We start from the raw sequence: 20,654 nt of genomic DNA, 5'->3' as shown, positions 1-20,654 counted from the left end.
GAATTTGAGGCTAATAAATTGGCAAACTGAAAAAATAGAGGTTATCCCACCAAATTGGTAAGGGACTCAGCTAAAAGAGCATACAATAAGAACAGAGAAGCATTAATGGAGCATAAGCACGAAGAGAAGAAAGACGAGATGCTGATACTTTTTAGCACTTTCACCAATTATCAAAGAATTGGTGAAAATTGTTTGCGAAAGATTCAATGTCCCCCACTGTGGCTTTTAAAAAGAGCACTAATGTCCGCAATATTATTATGAAGAATGATATATCCTCAAAGAAACCTTCAAGTAACAACCAACAGACAACTTTGTGGGGGTTACATCCTGTAGTGGGACATTTTCCTTGTGGATTCTGTGTCTTGTGTAAACACACGTCTAAATCGACTTCTGTTAACATGGGATTTGATCATAAAAGATCATACAAATTGTAAGACTAACAACGTTATCTTTATGATCACCTGTCCACGTGGGCTTGGGTACATAGGAAAAACCAACAGAAAATATAAAACGCCATTCATCGAACATCGTAGTTGCATCAAAAATAAGGTTGAACAAGTCCCATGAGTGAAACGAACAAGTTACTTTCTTACCTGGTAACGTTCTTTCGATGGGATGGTCCGATGGCGTATTCCATATCTATGACAGGTAATCACCACAGCTGTGCTGCTTCGTAAACTTTTTTCGGCGTCTGCGTCGATGACTTCGATGCACCGTCGTCGAGGACCTTCTCCGACGTCATCCGATGTGATAAGTAGGACGCACGACACCTGTAGCCTCAGTTGTAGTTTTTTCCCCCCAGAACGTGTGACATCAGTCAACTGCCAGTCAGACACAAAGCCTTGCGGAACGTAAGCTGCAATCGCAAAAGAAATTCTGCAGCGGGGAAGGCAGGGAGGGAGCGATATGGAATACGTCGTCGGACCATCCCATCGAAAGAACGTTACCAGGTAAGAAAGTAACTTGTTCTTCGAGGGGATTGGGTCCTCCGACGTATTCCATATCTATGACAGACTCCCAAAGCAGTACCAGAGCAAGGAGGAGGGAAAGAATTTAGAATCAAAATTTAGAATTGCCAATCAAATAGCAGAGCAAAGGACCGCCTTGCCAAAGGCCAGATCCTGTCCCCGGATGGAATTGAGGGAATAGTGACGTACAAATGTATGTACAGAAGCCCAGGTGGCTGCATCACAGATGTTGCGAATAGGAACACCCCTCTGCAGGGCAGTAGATGCAGCCATACCCCTGGTAGAATGGGCCCGCAAGCCATCCGCCAAGCGGTAACACTCCGAGATGGCCAAAATAATCCAGCGAGACAAAGTCGGTTTCGTCACAGCTTGCCCTAAACGCTTTCCAGCGTAACCAATAAAGAGTTGATCGTCCACTCTGACCCGGGACATGCGTGAAGTATAAAAGCTTAAAGCTCTCCTAGGATCAAGCCTATGGAGCCTCTCCTCTTCCTTACCAGGATGCGGAGGAGGATAGAATGCCGGAAGAACAACCTTCTGGGCCAAATGAAATTCCGAAACCACCTTCGGAAGAAAAGAAGGACGAACTCTAAGGACAACCCTGTCCTTATGAAATACAGTGAAGGGTGGCTTAACTGAAAGTGCCTGTAACTCACTCACTCTGCGAGCGGAAGTAACCGCAACCAGAAACACAGTTTTCAGAGTTAACAGCCTCAAAGGGCAAGAATGCAAAGGCTCAAACGGAGCACCCATAAGAAACTTAAGAACAAGGTTTAAATCCCAACCGGGCACCAGGAAAGGTGACGGAGGGAACACATTAGTAAGCCCTTTCAGAAACTGTGAAATTAAAGGGATTTTAAAGTTGGAACACTCTTCAGACGAGCGCTTAAAGATGGACAGCGCCGCCAGGTAACCTTTAATGGTACCCACTTGCAAGCCCCTGTGGGCCAAAGAAAGTAAAAAGGACAGAACCATGGGGATGTCACATGCAAAAGGATCCACATTCTAAACTCTGCACCAGTCGCAGAACTTACGCCAACGGCAACGGTACAGAGACCTTGTTGCTGGCCTTCAGGCCGAGAGCAACACCTCCATCACTTCTTCAGGGAGGTCCCAATCCTTATACCTCAACCTTTCAGAAGCCAAGCGTGAAGGTTGAGGGATCTGACCTCTGGATGGAGAACCTGACCGCCCTCCCGTGAGAGCAGATCGTCTCGGTAGGGAAGACGATGTGGAGGGCAGATGGACAAGTCGAGAAGGTCCGGGTACCACATCCTCCGAGCCCACGCCGGAGCAATGAGGATCATCCGGGAACCGAACTTCCGTAACCTCCGCAGCACTTGCGGGATGACGGGGACTGGAGGAAACGCGTACAGCAGCGGGAATGACCACTCCACCACAAACGCGTCTCCTAAGGCTCCTTTTGGAGGAAATTCTCGCGAGCAGAACCTCTCGCACTTCCGGTTGACACTGGAGGCGAAGAGATCCACTTGAGGGGTCCCCCAAAGGGCGAAGATCTCCAGGAGAATCTCCTGAGCCAACTCCCACTTGTGAGAGCTCGTGCTCTGTCTGCTCAGACCGTCCGCCGTCACGTTTTCGTCTCCGGCCAGATGAACTGCCGAGATTGAAACTTCCTGCTGGATTGCCCAGAACTCGAGCTGCATCGCCTTGCTGCACAGAGGAAGTGACCCTGCCCCCCCCTTTTTGTTGAGGTAGTGCATGGCCACTGTTGTCCGTCAGGATCAGGACATTCTTTCCTCGCACAGTCGGCAGAAAAGCCTTCAGGGCAAGCCTGACAGCCCTCAGCTCCAACAGATTGATATGGAGTCTGGACTCCGACGAAGACCAACGACCGCTGACTGTCAGCCTGTTGGCATGAGCTCCCCATCCCGTGAGGGATGCATCCGTTACGATCGTCACCTCCGGCCAGGGAAGCCAAAATGGAGCCCCCTTCATCAAGTTGCCTTTGACGGCCCACCACAGAAGGTCCCGGGCGACCGAGGACGGCACCTGAACCGGGTCCGACATCCTGCCGGAGGACTGCGACCATTGCATCTTGAGTGCCCACTGCAAAGATCTCATCCGCAGGCGAGCCTCTGGCACCAGAAGAATGCAGGATGCCATGAGGCCGAGCAACCTCAAGAACTCGAACGCTGGGAGCGTCTGGGCATGCTGAAACTTGTGCACCATCTGCTGAATGTGAAGAGCCCTCACCTGGGGAGGAAAACACTGCCCCAGGGAAGTGTCGAGCACTGCTCCGATGTACTGGAGCCGCTGTGTTGGCGTCAAATGGGACTTCTTTAAATTGAGGGAGAAGCCCAGCTTGTGAAGGGATTGGCAGGTGACGGACAGATGATCCAGGACTTGTTCGGGAGAGCTCCCCCTGATCAACCAATCGTCCAGGTAGGGGTAGACGTGAATCCCCCCTTGCCCGAGATGCACTGCCACCACCACCATGAGCTTGGTGAAAACCCTCAGGGCGGAGGTCAATCTGAACGACAGGACCCGAAGCTGAAAGTGCGAGTCGCCAACCGCGAACCTCAGGTACTTCTTGTGCTTGGGATGGATCGGCACATGGAAGTAAGCATCCTTGAGGTCGAGAGACACCAACCAGTCCTGAAGCTGAAGGGCCTGGAGGACTTGTGAGAGAGTAACCATCTTGAACTTGTCCTTCCTGAGGAGTTTGTTCAAACCGCGCAAGTCCATGATGGGTCTCAATCCCCCGTCTTTCTTCGAAATCAAAAAATAAGGGGAATACCATCCCTTGTTCCTCTCCGCTACAGGCACCAGTTCTATGGCGCCTTTCTCCAGCAGGGCTTGAATTTCCTGCGCAAGGAGCGGATCCGGACTCTGCAAAGAGAGGTTCCCCGGTGGATTGTCGCGAGGCCTGTGCCGAAAGGGAAGACAGTAGCCGTGGGTTATGATCTCCAGAACCCACACATCTGAAGTAATGGCACGCCACTCTACAAGATGCTGCGCCAGCCTTCCCCCAAACGGCGAACCATGGGACATGGCCTCATGACTGAGTGGTAGCGGCTTCGGCGTTACCTGAGGGCAAAGAGGCAACTGCCCGAGCGGCCTTGGCACCACGGGTACCCTGTCATCCACCTCTGGTACCCCTGCGTTGTCTCTTTGACTGCCAGCTCCTCTCGCTTTACTGAAGGACGAGTAATAGCGAAAGGAACCACCCCTCCATTGCTGTCCCCTAGGACGAAAAGGCAGAGGTTGGCGAACTGCAGCGCCCAACGACTTCGCTGCAGCTTTTGAGGTCTGCAACCTCTCAAGGCTCTCGTCAGCCTTGCTGCCAAAAAGGTGTTCACTGTCAAAGGGCATGTTGAGGAGCCGGGACTGCACATCAGGAGCAAACCCCGACTTCCGCAACCACGCACACCTGCGTATCACGGTGCTCGCCGCCATGGACCTACTGACGCATTCAGCCATGTCCAAACCAGACTGAACGGACTCACACATGGCATCCTTACCATCCTGGACCATAGCAAGGAAACCATCCCGTTCGTCCCCTTCGGGAATATGTTCAGCCGCTAAACCCAACACAGTTCCACAGTGTGTGTGTGAAACGAGTCAAGGCACAAATGGAGTTGGCCGCTTGAAGCGCCATACCACCAGAAGAAAACACTTTCTTCACCCAGCCATCAAAACGTTTGTTGTCCCTATCAAGAGGGATGGTAGGGTACGACGCCTGCTTTGCAGGGGCCGTGGCCGCCTGCACCACCAAACTCTCCGGAGTGGGGTGCCTGGTCAAGTAGCAGGGGTCCCTACTGGCTGGATGGTATTTTCGCGACAAGGACCTGCCCACCGCCGGGAGACTCTCCGGAGCAGTCCAAGCCGCCGCCACCCTTCTCTGTAGAGCCATATGAAACGGCAGTACCGGGTCAGTTGGGGGACCAACATCAAGGATGTCCCTGAGATCATCCTGCACAAACTCCCCTGGGGGAGCAGACCATCCCAAGTACTCGGAAACCCTAGCCATAAGGCGCCGGTACGAGGAATCGGCATGAGAGCTAGGCTCAGGCCTACAAAACTCCACCTCCGGAGAGGTGTCCATTCCACTGGCATCATGCAGTGACTGCCTCAAATCGTCAAACTGACTATGCCCCGAGACAATTTCAGCTGGGACCTGACTAGGAACCAGGCCATCAGAATCCTCATCTGCCTCCGAAATATATTCCAGGTGGTGAAAAGAAGGCACCCGAGAGTGCTTGCTCTTAACCAGAGCCTTCCTAGGGGGTTCCCCCGCGCCACGGGGTACCTCCGACGCCCCGGCCTCGAAAGATGGCAAGGGCGTTGAGTGAATCGGCGCCGGCGTCGAGAGAACAGGCATCGGCGCCGAGAGGATTGGCGTCGACGTCGAGTAAATCGGCGTTGACGTCAGATGCAGTGCCGCCAGCATCGACGGCATCGACACAGTCCTCGAAGCCGGAGCTCCGAGCGTGTCCTTCGACGACCCGAGCGTCGACGGCTTCGACGACTTCCTCGGAGCCGGAGCCTCGAGAAATCCTGTCGACGCCCTCGACGCCTCAGACGTCGATGTCTTCCTCGAAGACATCACAGGTGCACGCGGTCTCGAACGCGTCGAGGACCGGGACCTGGAACGGGTACGTCGAGAACGAGTCCCCTTGTCCGAACGGGACCTCTCCCGTGACTCATGCCGACCACTCTTGCAAGCGGTGTCTCTCGACCGACCCCACTAGGGGGCACGGACGGCTTAGTACCCTGCGACTCGAGAATCGCCAGCATTTTCTTCCCAAAGGAAGCCCATTCCTCCGGCGTCGCACGGCTGGTGGGGTAAGCCACGTGCCGGGCAGAGTCCTCAGAAGAGGACCTGGAAGACGACCCCTGTCGGCGCTTCCGAGAATGCCTCGAAGAGGCCGAGGAGTGGCGAGACCGACTCCTAGAAGGAGACCCACGAGACTTCCGACGATGATGCGGAGAGTCTCCTCTCGAATCATCCGTCGAAAGCCCCGCAGACTTCGACTTCCGGGGCTTGGACACCCGACCTACCGACAACTTCTTCTTACGTTCACGTAAGGCTTTGGACGTGAGCGACTGGCAGTCGATACAGTCATCCGTGTCGTGGGCCTCCCCGAGGCACCAGAGGCAGGCGTCGTGCGAGTCCGTCACCGATATCTTGGACCCACACTCCCCGCACTTCTTGAAGCCCGGACGCGGGGTCGAAGACGAAGTAGAAGACATCTTCACACGAGGGAGAGTCTCACAAAAACGAACAGGTTCGAAGAACCAAGAAGAACAGAACTCCAAAGAGTCGAGGCGTTAACCGAGATTCACGAAGCAACACGCTTGCGGAAAAAACGGAACTGAGGCTACGGGCGTCGTGCGTCCTACTTATCACATCAGATGACGTCGGAGGAGGTCCTCGACGACGGCGCATCGACGTCATCGACGCAGGACGCTGAAAAAAGTTTACGAAGCTGCACAGCTGTGGTGATTACCTGTCATAGATATGGAATACGTCGGAGGACCCAATCCCCTCGAAATGATGTTAACTGTGAAGGCATCATGAAGGAGACACATACATCTGAATAGTATTTTAAGACACAAACTTTTATTAACTAAAAAGGAGGGTTGCGAAAAGGCCTAACTTGCCCTATGCTGAGGTGGGATTTCCCTACCTAAATGAAACTAATGATGGTCTGTGTCAGGAAGTCCAAAGCAAATGTCTATGTCCAAAACCTATACTTGCCCTCACATCTAATTGTAAACAATGTGTAGGGATGTCAGCATCAATTGAGAAGTGTTCAAAATAAAAGTACAGAGCTTCTTCTAGTCTGAGGTAGAAAGGGGATTTCCCTTCCCCAAGTTTCAAATAGTTAACTTTACCAAAGAGGGGTTCCCTTCCCCAAGCTTTCAATTCCTCCAATGTCTCAAAATAACACAATTCCTTGAGCTATTCAATGTTCCCAAATAACACAGTTCCCTGGAGTATTCCCCCAGCTCCTCGGGTTTGGTTACTTGTCACCAATATATAAAGTTCAGCTCCTCAATTTCAGTTCACATAGGTTTCCTTTATTCAATCACAACTTGGCTTTTCCTTAGGTGGGTGTATTCGGTCTAGGCGCAGTTGTCAGACCACACGGTCAACCAACACACCTTGATTGGATCTGTTTCATAGGTATCTTTCCACAGTTTTGGCTTCACAATGAGGCTTGACTCAGTATCCTTTCAAGTGCCCTTGAAGCTTTATTATCACTGGCTTTGTCAACATTCACTTGTTTAGTAACTTTCATTTGCAACACCAATATATGCCTCCCAGTACACTCTCCTGCTAGGAAACACAGTTTCTGTTATAGTTCCTTTTGCACAAGCTTCCCAGTTCACTCTCCTGCTAGGAAACCTATTCTCCGTTTCAGATTTCTTGATTAGATCTGGCTCCCTTTTGCCAGGATTCTCTTGCATACAGGCGTGGCTACTATTCTTGGCTCTTGGCAATACTTGCTTATTTAACTCTTGGCAATGCTTACTTATTTAACTCTTGGCAATGCTTGCTTTTATGGCTTCTCATCAAGTAAATTCTTGGTTTCCTTATATTCAATTCAGATATTCAACATCAAAATGTCTCTGACAACAAACCGCCCATCCACCATGCCCGGGCCTCCTATTCACCCAGGCGGACTCACCGGCCTCCTCACGGTATGGTTTCCACTTTCTGCAGCTTTCCGGAGACCTGCCGCTGCTTGCGGTTTGCTTGAGCTGGTTCCCTCTGGCAGACGGCGTCCTCCCTGGCTTCTTCACTTCTCCGCTGCTTACTTCTGAGCTCAGGTAAACTGCAGTCAGCACTCCTGCACCTGTGAGCATTTGGAAGCCTCTCCAATGCTCCTGGTACCTTTGCTCCATGCCACACTGCTTCCTCAACTGTGCCTCAGACTGCCAACGAGCCTTTCTCACTCGCTACACGGGATCACAGTCCTGAAACCTCCCAGCATCTCGGGTAGGTGCTGCCTCGCTGCCACAACTCCTGCCTTGGAACTTTCCTTTGTGCTTCCCATGCTCTCTCCACACCTCTCAGGTGACTCTGTTTTAAAGTTCCCGGCTCTATGATAATGAGTCCAACAAATAGACTGTTCATGTTTCTTCTTCCAGTCAGTCTTCTGTGCTAATGGTGGCCTCTTCGTCTCAGTACCTAAGTGGTGTTGTAAGAAGTTAAATAGGGAATGGATTGGTAATACCCTAAAAGGGCCCAGGGGATATTGGACTCCTTACAAAAGGGAAATGGGGGATACCGCATCTCACCCAAGGGTGCCTCATCCCTACTTCCCAAGTGCTTCCCTCACATATCCACCCCCAGGGTCAGGATCCGAAAGAGACAGCCTTTTCCTGGCCACCTCAGAGGAGGATATGTTGGGGAAAGAAGTGAGGACACCTTCAGATTCCACATAGAACCCATCCCACACTTTTCTGTGCATACAATGGGTCATACTCAAAAAAGTCAATGGGAAAAACAAGAAACTATGAACAGGAAATTGCTACATTCGGAACAGAGATTCATTTTCATTTTTTAAACCAAAAGTAACATTGCTGGTCTTAATGAACACGTGGATTGGCATAAGGTGACAATCTTTTTTCTCTCTTCCCCCCCTTTTTTGATATCAATTAAATGATACTGATGATAACGCTGCTCATCAATAGGAACACTTGTACAAAGCCCTCATTTGTATGCCCCTGGACTATTTTTAAAGAGATGATACATATGAGAAAATATATTCTTTTTGGTTTCTGGGTTCTACAATTTTCCTATACAAAATACCTATTTTAGGAATCTAAATGCCTCAAGTAATTTTACATCCCTTAAAAATACAATATTTCTTTTGGGAGCAGATGCTTAAAACATTTAAGTTCCACCACTCTAATAGCCATCACATTTTTTCTCAAACATTGTATATGTCTCTAGCATGTGCACAAGACATCCTGCAACGTGATATGATGTTACTGCATTATGCGATGACATCATTACGTTTAGTTACGCGATTACGTTTGGGCACTCTGAGAAACCTGAGGGAATTCTCCCAAGCAGACCTTGAGAATCCCTTATTCAGGTGGCCAGGGAAGGGCTGGCGCTCTCAGATCCCAACCCTGGGGGCGGACATGCGAGGTAGGATCACCTGGGTAGGGGAGCCCGGGAAGGTGCTTGGGGGAATGCCCCAGGTGAGGCACGGCATTGCACCGGGGAAGAAGAAGAGGAGGAAGAAATCCCTGAGGCTTTTGTAGGCTGTACCACATCTACCTCCCTTCCACCCAATGAATCTCCCATACCCAAATCCAATAACCCCTACGTATATGGTAAATCCCCGAGGAACACAAACCCTGTTGCACTCGGAAACTACGTATCACAGAGTCCCTGTTTTCCTGTGTCCTACCCGAATACACCCAGTCATTCTCCTTCACGTCCCTCTGATTATTATTTCACGAACTCCCAATCTGTTGTGACAAAACACTACCCTTCCCATGATCTCCCCTATTCAATTCCCAAACCTTACAAATCTCACCTGTCCGAGTTGACCAACCACCCCCTTCCATATAACACCTTTTCCCCCATCCTACCTTGTAGGATACTTGAAAACTCTAACCCCCCCCCCTTTCCGACACGAACACTTTCTCACACCATGACAGACAATGGACTAACACCAAAGCTGTTTTCCGAACATGTCCCAACACAAGGGTCAGGCAGAGCCAGGCAATTGCTGATAGCCCCACACACCTGACTGCCCTTTCTCTTCCACAAGGGGATAAAAGGCAGAGCATGAGAGCACACTTTCAGCAAGTGTGAACGCACGAGGAAGCAGCTATTCCGGACCGGCACTTCAAACAGAGGAGAAAGGCGGCAAGACCTGGAGGGACAACGAGGAGGGAATTGCCCTTGCCCTTTTACACTCAGACCTGCAAACCCTCTGAAAGGGAAAACATTAGACCGGGAAGTCCAGCTGGCGCGTGGTTTGACAGGTATCAACCACACACAGGGCCCCCCATGCTGATAGGCAAAGCGGGGAGAAGTGATTGCTGCTGTGGTGCCATCTTTGATTCCCGAGACAAGAAACTCCAACAGTTCAGCACAGCCGGTGGGTCGGAGAGGACTGATAGTAAACCGAACTGTGCTGGGCCCAAGGTTTAAGGCGGAAACATTGTTGAGCAAAGAACTTGTCTATCTGAACTTTAAACGATATCCCATTAAAGGTCCAGAGGCAGAGTGGTCCGGCACCGCAGGAGCACTTATTCAAAGGACTTTGACTGGAGCCTTTTTGTTTTTTTGAAACTATGAGAACCATGAGACCTTTGGGGAAGTCGGCGTGAGGTGTCAAAGGGGTCATACGAGGGTCGAGCAAAACCCCTCGTACACTGGAAAGTAGTGAACTGTGAAATTGGCAAATGTGAACCCGACTCTGGGATGTCTGCCAATTGGGGTGAACAGTGATACCCCTGTGTACATTGTGTCGACAAGAGTGAACCCGGCTGACAGTTGTCCACAGTGAATGGTTGTTTAAAAAAACATTGAGACTCTTGAATGTTATATGCTGCTGATATTTTGAATGAAAGGCTGTAGTGAACCTGACAGAGGGAGGCTCACATTGCAAGAAGGATCGGAGCCCGGCAGAGGGGGATCCTAAGGCGAAGAGTAATCGCCCCGTGAAGATTTATTGAAGAAGCCTTTTGTTTGTTGTTTATGGCACATCATGTCCTCTGAGGCAAGAAACTTTGTGTGAAAGAGACTTGGCCTCAGAAGGCCCTGATAATTTGGGAACAAACTGTAAGCTTGTGCTGGAGAAGACCAGGAGTGTGCTTTGCTCAAGAGTCCTGCCTTGTCCCGTGCTAATAACATGGGGAAGGGAGAGCCCAGGCATACCATCCTGACTTATTTGGTGAACACTTTCTTTTCTTGTCAACATTGTGCCACACTATTTTGTAGCATAGCGGTAAGGATTGGCAAAAGGTTATTTAGCATAGGCTCTTTTTGTTTGACTAAGACATCACTAGGGCTGCATTATTATTATTTGATGGTCGTAGCTTGCTCCGATCTTAGGTTTAGGTTTGGATTAGGTGTTTATCTCACCAAATATACAGTTTAACGAACGCCCTTGAACTGTGATCACTTATTTATTTTTTCACCTGCTAAGAGTGTGAGCCTTTTTTCCCACTCTTACATGTGTTTTGCTGTGTGTGTTTGACATTTTTGTGTTCATAGACTGTGGAGCTTCACCTATTCCACAGGCATAATCTTTTTACTGTGTGTTACAGAGCACCTTTAGTGCAGTGACACAGGGTTGTCTTTTTCAGACTTACCACTTTAAACTCCATTTTCTGGGACTGACTACTGTATCCTAGCACATTTAAAGTTGCCATTGTCTTTATTAGTCTTTTTAAATTCACAGACCCAGTACAAACTATCTTACATAGAGTTCTGGAAAGGGTTAATAGTTATCCCTTTTTGTCTGTCTCTCGTGGAACATTATTTTGTTCCCCTTTCTTTAAGATTTGGCTGGTGGCAGTGGTATCTACCCTATTTTTCCTACCGCTGTCTATTTAAATAACCTTCGTACTGTTTTAGGCTAAGTTGGTAGCCTCAAACTTAAATCCGCTGGGCCCCATTTACTTTTATTTGGTTCCGGCTTGGTTTATTCGCCATTTCTTTTTGTAAAGGTATTTCTCGTGTTTTACTCTGCGCGCCAAACCAGGTTTGGTTCCTTTCTTCACCGTCCTTTGGCAGGCTTTTGCACAGAAGCCCTCCTTAGGCGCCTGAATGTCTGTGGGGGACAGGATGTGAGGAAGGGGATTGAGACTCCCTGCACAGGGTCTCCTTATAGCCCCATGTCGCACTCTGTGTGATGGCTGTGGTGACTGTCCCGCCAGGACTGCCACCCTGCTGTGTGATTGACAGCCAGGCTGTGTGAATGGGGAAAACTGCATAAATAGCGGGTCTCTGGGACTGAGAAGGCAGAGTCGCCACTGGATCGAGAGTACCGAAGACAAGCCGACAGAAGAGGACCTCTACCACGACTGAACTTCCTGGTGAAGCCCTGCTGTGGGTCCGAATCTCCAAACTTCGACAACAGGGAAGATCTGCAAGGAATCTTCTCCCCTTGAGCTGGTGGGACCAACCAGTTCACCAAACTGCAAGCCAGGCCTCCCTCCTCTGGTCGGATTTGCTGTGCACAGCAACAGTGAACCCGATAGCCAGGAGGACCGCACCCTGTTTGGGTTTTAAAGAGTGCACCTTTTATTCGTTGCTTTGCTCTGCTGCTGGTTTCTTCCCTGGGCAGTGCAGGACCCTCCAGTCTTCCTACTTCGTGTCAGTCCGACACTCGCTTCAGGAACCGCAAGCCTGCAGGACCTGCAAGGAACGTCTGCCTCAGCTACAGCCTTCTTCATTTAAGGTACTGTTCAAACCCAGTTGTTCGTTCGTTCCGACCGCGGTGAAAGTGTTTGAAACCTTTCGCCAATCCAAGGGCTTGTCCTTCTCTATTCTTTAAAGCAACGTTTCGCCCAACTTCGTTCTGAACTCTTGGCAAAGACTTAACCACAAACTACCCTGAACTGTGTGATCCTCTGCAAAGAGTTTGGTCCATTGACTTTGGCCCAGGCCTCTTGATTTGATTTCCTCACTGTAGTTACTTTTTATAGATTGCCCTGCTTATTTACTTGTTAGTGCTGCTCAACGTTTGTCTAACCTTCTCTTACCCTCCCTTTTAAATTTTTGGAGTGCCATTTTGCTCACACTTAATTTTGAGCTTAACTTGTCCAGAATCTACTGGATGTGGTCTAGTGTATTAAGAGTGTGATTTTCCTACTGCTTTACTTTAGTGAATTGTTTTATAAATGATGTGTAAATAAATGTATATTCTTTTACACAGAAACCTTGAGTCAGTGTTTGCTTGAACCATATTAATTACTGTCCTTTATGTAACTATTGGTACTGCTCACTTTACTCTTGAGATAAGCCTGGCTGCTCAGCCATCGCCACCACTTTACTGTGTAGTATAGGCTTGTACCAAAGGTGAATTTGTACTGTCACTTGTAGTCTTAATTGTGTGTGGTGTTCCCAAAGGGTACTACACATGATTCTGCCTAACAGTTCCTTACAGCACGCTATGCTATAATGCGGTGGCCATTTTGTGAGCATAACATCTTAGCATCTGAAAACTATGTCACACACTTTTGTGTTTTGCCGACAAATCTATAGAGGTAAGATATTGTATTCCAATGTATCCAATACCTTTCTGTGAGGATAGGACACTCATTCTTGATACCCATCTCCCCATCCCTCCCTTCTTTTAGGTATAAGCGGTGGAATACTCACAATGCTGTAAAGTGAATCCATAGTCTAAAGACATATTTCTACAAGGAGATTATGGAACCAGCTTTTTTAAAGCTAGTAAATTCAGCAATGTAGTTATATACGCTGTTGGCCAGATGAGCTAAGAGGGGCTACTATGAATGCAAGACACATGAAATGTGATGCTGCCAATTGCAGAAAAGGAGTAACCATGGACAGATTCTCCAGGTACTTTCAAATAACTTAAGAGCTTTAGGGACTTTAATAATGGATGAGATTACAAGCAATGTGTGCTTCAACATTACATTTTGTGCCCCCACCCCGTCCTTTCCCTCCCTGTTTCTCATTTTAGGTTTCCGCATTGGATGGTCTACATGAAAGAAAGAACTCTCTGGGAATTATATCAGAAACCCATCTGTCTTCTTGTGTGTTCTCGCCAAATACGTTTATTTTGCCCCTGAGGAATTTCCAAGCATCTTTTGAGCAAATAGGACAAAAACATATAGGGCATTATAGTACAGGAAGGTGTATTTGAACACAACTGTATAGAGTCCTAGAGTAGGAATATTTGCAATTCAGTACCATGTGACCTTATGTTTTGTGCGTGTTACAGACATTTTGTGTGTGATTGGATGATGTAATGCACTGATTAATCTACACACACTGTTTTGTATTCTTATGGTTTTAAGAATTGATTTTGTTCTTTATGTATGACATTTTACATTTTTTAATACAAATGTTAATATAATTATAACAATAGGCTAGATCATTTCATTTCAGGACTACTATTGGGATCGATTGGGGACACTCATGAAGTAATGTAACAAGTGGGTTTATTTCTTTAATTTGTGTATTAATCATTGTACACTTATCAGACAGTAGGAAAGATTATAGTCCAGTGTACAACACATTCTGGGAAGACCTGTTATTTTGAGACCCTCTTTACTGAGCATACCACCAGCTTCTACTACCTACAAATGATGAATACAAGTGTATTCAGCATTTGGAAGAACGGTTCTTAGTCTCTCAATTAAGCCTTCAGAAGCCATATCTCATCGACTGGTGGTGAATCCTTGAGACAGCGTCTTGCTCAGCCACACAGATAAGCGGAATATGAGCCACATTTATCCAATAAAACAGGCACATATTCCAACCAAAAAATATGGATATGTTCCATTCAGTGGTACCAGCAGAACAGTGCCACGGGTAGCGGTTTTAATATTACTGCCTGTTCTCAAGAGGATTTTTAAGGTAAACAAGCATCTTAATTGGTATTAATTACGAGGCTCAAAGAAGAACAAATTACTTACCAACTGTAACGTTCTTTCGACTGGATGTTCCTCCCACGCATTCCTCATCTTGTGATAATTCGTTATCTGCAGCTTTGCTGCTTTGGAAAAAAGAATTCTCGGCAGAGGGCGCTGTGCTCGAGGTCGTGGCGTCGATTGTCCCTCGATGGATTCCGTACTCTGTCGACGTCACCAATGGTATAAATAGCTCGAGCCGCGCCCGTTGCTTCAGTTCTATTTTTTCGATGAAATATATATAGGAGGGACACCCAGGCGTGCCCCCTGACCGATACATTCTTCGTGAGAGGAAAGTAAGAAAACGTAAAACTGTACTGTGGGGTAGGATGGGAGGGTCGATGAGGAATACGTGGGAGGAACATCCAGTCGAAAGAACGTTACAGTTGGTAAGTAACTTGTTCTTCAAATGGATTGTGTCCTCCCACGTATTCCTCATCTTGTGATAGGCTCCCATAGCAGTATCAATTCTGGAGGCGGGAGTACCAATTTCAGTTTTCGTGGACAGAATGCAGAACTGCCTTGGCAAATAAACCCTCATTAGAGGAAGCAGTATCCAAACAATAATGTTTAACAAAAGTATGCATTGTTTTCCAGGTTGCAGCTGCACAAATGTCTGCTGCCGGGACTCCCCTCTTTAGAGCCACAGAAGTAGCCATTCCGCTTGTAGAATGGGCACGAAGCCCATCTGGTGGTTCTTTTCCCGCTAATCTGTAGCATTCAACTATGGCTAATATGATCCAGCGGGAAATGGTCTGTTTTGTTACAGATAAGCCTAATTTAGAACCAGTATAACCCACAAATAGTTGGTCATCTTGTCTCAATTTAGCCATCCTTGAGATGTAAAAACTAAGAGCCCTCTTGGGATCTAGTCTGTGTAATCTCTCCTCTTCCTTGCCCAGATGAGGAGGAGGATAAAAAGTTGGTAGTACTATTTTTTGTGACAAATGGAAGCCCGAGACTACTTTTGGCAAGAACAAAGGTTTAACTTATCCTTATAAAAAATAGTATATGGTGGTTTGCATGAGAGAGGCCGAAGTTCGCTAACCCTGCGGGCTGAATATAGGGCCACAAGAAGGACAGTTTTTTAAAGTTAAAAGCCTCAATGGACATGAATGCAGAGGCTCAAAGGGTATGCAAGTCAATAATTTTAGTACTAAATTTAAATCCCAAGTTGGTACACGAAAAGGTACTGGAGGGTATACATTAGTAAGCCCTTTTAAGAATTGAATTATTAACGGTATTTTGAAATATGAAACCTCTTCCGAGGAGCGCTTGAAAATGGACAGCGCAGCAAGGTATCCTTTGATTGTTCCTATCTGGAGCCCCAGATTAGCTAGATGTAGCAGAAAAGAAAGCACCACTGGGGTGCCACACTGAAAAGGGTCCACATCCTTGTCTTTGCACCAGTTACTAAACCTGTTCCAGCGACATCGGTACAAAGATTTTGTTGCTGGTCTTCTGGCCGAAAGCAAGATTTCCATTACGTCATCCGTAAGATCCCAATCCTTGTATCTCAACCTATCAGAAACCATGCGTGAAGGTTGAGTGTCTTGACCTCTGGATGGAGAACCCGACCTTCCTCTTGCGAGAGAAGATCCTCTCTTTGCGGAAGACGTATTGGAGGGCAGATGGACATGTCTAGAAGGTCCGGGTACCACGTTCTCCTGGCCCAATCCGGGGCAATTAGGATCATGGTTTTCCTGAACTTTCTCAACCTCCCGATTACTTGAGGAATCATGGGGACTGGGGGAAACGCGTACAGCAGTGGAAACTTCCACTCCACTACGAATGCGTCTCCCAGAGCTCCCCTTTGAGGAAATTCCCTTGAGCAGTACTGATTGCACTTCCGGTTGATCGCAGTGGCGAACAGATCCACTTGAGAGGTTCCCCAAAGGGCAAAAATCTCCAGATGGACTTCCTGAGCTATCTCCCACTCGTGAGAGACCGTGTTCTGCCTGCTCAGAGCGTCCGCCGCCGTGTTCTTCTCTCCGGCTAGGTGAATTGCTGATAGAGAGTTTCCTTCTTGTATTGCCCAGAACCATAGCTGCATTGCCTCTCTGAACAGTGGTAGTGACCCTACTCCTCCTCTTTTGTTGAGGTAGTACATGGCCACCGTGGTGTCCGTCATTATCAGGACATTCTTTCCCTGTACAGAGGGCAGAAAGGCCTTCAGAGCTAGTCTGATTGCCCTCAGCTCCAAAAGGTTGATGTGTAGTTTGGACTCCGATGGAGACCAACGGCCGCTGATTGTCAGATCGTTGGTGTGTGCTCCCCACCCCGTGAGTGAGGCGTCCGTCACTACTGTTCTCTCCGGCTATGGTTGCCAAAAAGACTCTCCCTTGAGAATGTTGTTGTTGCAAGCCCACCATAGAAGATCCTGAGCAACTGCGCTCGGGACTTGCAGAAGATCCAACATATTCCCTGAGAACTGGGACCACTGAGTTCTGAGTGCCCATTGAAGGGATCTCATTCTCAACCTGGCCTCTGGTACTAGGAAAATGCAGGATGCCATGAGGCCGAGCAACCTGAGAAAATCGAAGGCCGGTAGACGTTGGGCATTCTGGAACTTTGTTACCATCTGCTGGATGTGGAGAGCTCTCACTTCGGGAGGCGAGGCTTTTCCTGAGGAAGTGTCCAAGACTTCTCTGATAAACTGGAGCTTCTGGGATGGTATCATGTGGGACTTCTTGAAATTGAGGGAGAAGCCCAATTTGTGGAGGAAGTGGCAGGTGATCGAAAGATGTTCCTGAGCTTGTTATGGAGAACTTGCTCTGATCAACCAGTCGTCCAGGTAAGGATATATGTGAATACCCCCTCTCCTGAGACTTGCTGCCACAACCGCCAACAGTTTGGTGAAAACCCTTGGGGCGGAGGTCAACCCAAATGGCAGAACTCGAAACCGATCATGAGAATTGCCAATCGCGAACCTCAGGTACTTTCTGTGCTTTGGATGGATTGGCACATGAAAGTAAGCATCCTGAAGGTCCAATGATACCAACCAATCTTGGAGTTGGAGAGCCTGAAGGATCCGAAAAAGAGTCACCATCTTGAACTTGCCCTTCCTGAGGAACTTGTTCAGGTTTCTCAAGTCCAAGATGGGTCTCAGTCCTCCGTCCTTTTTTGGGATGAGAAAATATGGGGAGTACCAACCCCTGTTCCTCTCCGCTACAGGTACCAGTTCTATGGCCCCTTTCCCTAGCAGGGTTAAAATTTCCTGCAACAGGAGCGGATCTGGAATTTTGGCGGAGTTGGCTCCCGGTGGATGATTCTGATGCCTTTTTAGAAAGGGGAGACAGTAACCTTGGGCTATTGTTTCCAGTGCCCAAGTATCTGATGTAATGCCCTGCCATTCCTTCAGATGTTGAGAGATCCTGCCTCCCACTGGTGTTTTGTGCAACAAGGCCTCAGAGGGATTTGGAGGCGGCTGCAGGAGTGGCTGAGGGTACAGATGCCGCTCCTGAGGCTGATTTTGCACCTCTTCCTCGTGCTCCACGAGGGAAGTTTCTTTTGCCCCTTTGAGAAGCCTGTCCTCTTCCTCTACCAAAAGAGGAGTAGTATCGAAAAGAACGACCCCTCCAGGAAGATGAGCCGGAATAGGGTTTTAGAGGCTGGTGCAAAGAGGCGCTAAGTGATTTAGCTGCCGCTTTCGTGGTCTGAAGTTTTTCTAGGCTTTCATCAGCCTTTCTGCCAAAGAGCCTCGAGCCATCAAAGGGCATGTTGAGGAGTCTAGCTTGCACGTCCGGTGCAAACCCCGACTTCCTCAACCACGCAAATCTGCGTAGCACAATGCTTGCAGTCATGGGTCTGCTGATACTATCAGCAGTATCCAGTCCAGACTGGAGACATTCCCCCATTGCCTCCTTCCCGTCTTTGACTATATTCAGGAAGCCTTCCCTTTCCTCGCCTTCCGGAATATGATCAGCCGCCACCGAAATACAGTCCCACAGGGTATGGGTAAACGTGGTTAGGATACAGGTGACATTTGCCGACTTAAGTGCCATACTGCCTGACGTGAAAACTTTACGTGCCCAGGCATCAATTTTTTTATCCTCTATCTGGAGGGATAGTTGGAAAAGCAGTTTGTTTTGAAGTAGATGCTGCCTGAATGACTAAACTCTCTGGAGTCGGATGTTTATTCAAATATTCAGGATCCGTTCCAGCTGGTCTACATTTTCTTGGAAAAGTGCTATCTGCAGCAGAAATAGTCTCTGTTTTCTCCCAGTTTTTCTCCACAGTCCTTTGAAGGGCCCTGTGAAAAGGGAGAACAGGATCTTTCTGAGGTCCCTTGACGATTATATCCGTCATGTCATCTTGTTCAAAAATGGGTGAAGTATTACCCCAACCCATATATTCAACTACCCTGGTCATAAGACCCCTGTACCCAGCATCTGCATGCTCTGCAGGATTAGGTTTGGCGAACTCCAATTCTGGGGATGTGTCAACTCCACTGGCAGAATGTAGAGTATCACTCAGGTCTCTCATTCTAGATTCCTGGTCAATAAGTTCCTCAGGAACTTGTCTTGTACCATAAGTAACTCCCAAAGGAGTAACCTCGTCTTCTTCTGAAGCAGACTCTTCATATATTGCTGACATAGATTTGAAAATGTCTGACCTGGGCAAAGGAGTGAACCTCCATTCTTCCTCTTCCATCTGCTTCGAAGGAATTGGCAAATCCTTCGAAGTTGTCGAAGGGATCTTCGAAGTCTTCGAAGATGACTTCGATAATGGCATTGAGGATGTTTTCGGCTTTGGAGTCGAAATTATCAACGCCAAAGGCGTCGACGAAGTCGTCGCAGCCTTCGACGATTTGTGTTTCTTGTATGGCACTGGAGAAGTGCTCGACTCTCGAAGAGTCTTCGACGGTTTTACGTCGACTTGAGTTTTTTTGGATTCCTCGACGCTACCAGTCTTTGCCATGGTAGCCTTGGACTTCCCTTTGTCGTTCAATGGAGCAACTTTAGGGGTATGGCTTTTTCGAGGGTCTTTCAAGGTGGTCGGGCCGCATTCTCGAAAACCTCCATCATCTTTTTGTGGAATTCTTCCCACTTACTGGGAGAATCTGATTTAGTCGGACAACGAATTTCTTCGGTCAACTCTGAAGAAGATGATGATGATGAGGGAGATCTATGTCTCCTCTTCATTTTTTTCGATGATGACGAAGAGTGTATCGATCTACTCCTAGATCGAGATCTCTTTGAGTGCCTATGGCGATCCGATTCCTTAGAATCAGTCGCTTTCTTGTGTCTTTTTGACGTAGCCTTCTTTGAGGCCTCCCCTCCCCACCAACAGTTTACCTCTCCTCTCACAAAGAGCTTTCTCGGTCAGAGACTGGCAGGACCCGCAGTCGTCGGTTCGGTGACTGGAACCGAGACACCAGAGACAAATCCGGTGGGGATCGGTGATCGACATCTTAGACCCACAATCTGCACACTTGTTGAACCCAGTCCTGGGTGTCGAAGGCGTTGAAGATGACGACATTTTCTTCACAGAAAATAGAAGCGCGCTGTTCTCTATAGCGAAGCGATCAGAAAAACGGAACTGAAGCAACGGGCGCGGCTCGAGCTATTTATACCATCGGTGACGTTGACAGAGTACTGAGTCCATCGAGGGATAATCGACGCCATGACCTCGAGCACAGCGCCCTCTGGCGAGAATTTTTTTTCCCGAAGCAGCGAAGCTGGAGATAACGCATTATCACAAGATGCGGAATACGTGGGAGGACACAATCCATTCGAAGTAGGTATTACAGTGATATTTTTTAGAGTTAAAATATATTTTTACTCAAATAAAATATCCCCCCTTGAGAACGGGAATAGCGTTTTTAACAACCAAAAATCATTGCTCTCAACTTTGACATTTATGGAGTAATAGACTCCAACTTCAAAATCTTATCTGGAGCCCTGGTCCTATTATGCAAGAATGTAAGGAAGATGAAGTGCCAATGTAACAAGCATTGAATACAGGGTGAATGAGAGGCAATTCCAGAGGTCTGACTCTCCTAGACGTGCTGTCCCTAAAGAGGTTTCACTAACCAGCTTAAAAAGAGCAGCCGTAGAGAACACAAGCAAACAAAAAGAC

The 20,654-nt window shown here is 48.0% G+C and overlaps 1 protein-coding gene across 1 annotated transcript in view; it reads right to left on the bottom strand.

The window, feature by feature from the left end:
• DCAF17 (DDB1 and CUL4 associated factor 17) overlaps positions 1 to 20,654 on the bottom strand; it is a 1,369,255-nt gene that overhangs the window by 246,428 nt on the left and 1,102,173 nt on the right. The window lies entirely within an intron of this gene.

This window comes from Ambystoma mexicanum, chromosome 9 (assembly GCF_040938575.1).
Source record: "Ambystoma mexicanum isolate Mex_15411 chromosome 9, UKY_AmexF1_1, whole genome shotgun sequence".
Classification (NCBI taxonomy): Eukaryota; Metazoa; Chordata; class Amphibia; order Caudata; family Ambystomatidae; genus Ambystoma; species Ambystoma mexicanum.
This window is presented reverse-complemented; position numbering and strand designations above follow the sequence as displayed.